The sequence below is a fragment of the Mixia osmundae genome, assembly GCF_000708205.1.
Source record: "Mixia osmundae IAM 14324 unplaced genomic scaffold scaffold_3, whole genome shotgun sequence".
Taxonomy (NCBI): domain Eukaryota; kingdom Fungi; phylum Basidiomycota; class Mixiomycetes; order Mixiales; family Mixiaceae; genus Mixia; species Mixia osmundae.
Genome location: NW_014575561.1, coordinates 69,054 through 70,091, shown reverse-complemented (window position 1 = coordinate 70,091; position 1,038 = coordinate 69,054). Strand labels below are relative to the sequence as shown.

Genomic DNA, 1,038 nt, shown 5'->3' with positions numbered 1-1,038 from the left:
AACTCACGTTGGACCCATGTCGGACCGCTGCCCGAGTCGAGCATGACATTCTCGTACGTGACCGGATGGGTCGTACCGACTGTCAAGTTGACGTAAAAGCTGTTGTCCTGAAAGCTGCGAGTCGGAAGATAGGTTTCCGTTGCCAAGTGGCGAGGATGGTGGCGATGATGAGCGCGGAGCTTGATAACAGAAGCATCGGCGACGTAAGCAGCAGCAACGAGAAGCTGCAAGGTGATCTGCATCTTTGCCTGCTGGCTGTCGATGCAAGTGCGATGGATGATATATAGTAATCGGGGTGGTGATCGTAGCAACGCAATGGAACAGGTCTTGTTGCTAACCATGCATCGATAAGCGGATTGTTGCATTGCTCAACACCGGTCACCGACGATCCGACATGGAACGCATCGCATACGTGCCGTTGTACACTTAGCGCCCGGGATACGGGTGATAGAGATAGGCCGAGACCTTGCTTGGAGGTAACAGATAGCCGTTGCTCTGTCGCATTGTTGAACTGTGCTGCGTATAGCCTTACCTGATGGGCGGGAGAAATAGTCACTTGTAGGCTTCTGTCGGATGAGATGCAGTATAGCAGTCCTCTGGTGCAATCACGAAAGGGACAGACTGATAGTGGCTATGTGGCGCCATGTGTCGTCTTTCGCATCGAAGTCTTGCAGGAAAGCCGAATGCGCCGGGCAATAGGCCGACATGGCTTGTAGATTCACGGCTCGAGAGATATGTCATCGCTGAGATAGCGCCGTGCAAGGCGATCCGGGGCTGATCGAATCAGCCTCACAACAGCTCCAGATAAATGTGATTTGGCTTAACAGGGGGTCATACGCGTCGAGCGGACTTATAGATTGCCGCGGTCATGCTTCTGATGCATGCAAAGCAGGCAACGGTCTGGCAAAGATCGCCCAATATGCATGTCATCGCATGGCGTAACAGCTAGGCGGATTGAGCCGGAGAATGAGCCGTCAGCGCAAAGCCGATCCGCTTCTCCTCGTCGTCGAGTACGACATAGAACTTGGTGAGCATGAT

At 53.4% G+C, this 1,038-nt stretch overlaps 1 protein-coding gene across 1 annotated transcript in view; it reads right to left on the bottom strand.

The window, feature by feature from the left end:
* L969DRAFT_616448 (uncharacterized protein) overlaps positions 1-1,038 on the bottom strand; it is a gene marked incomplete at its 5' end in the record, with an annotated part of 3,485 nt that overhangs the window by 1,201 nt on the left and 1,246 nt on the right. The gene's annotated exons all lie outside the window — the stretch shown is intronic.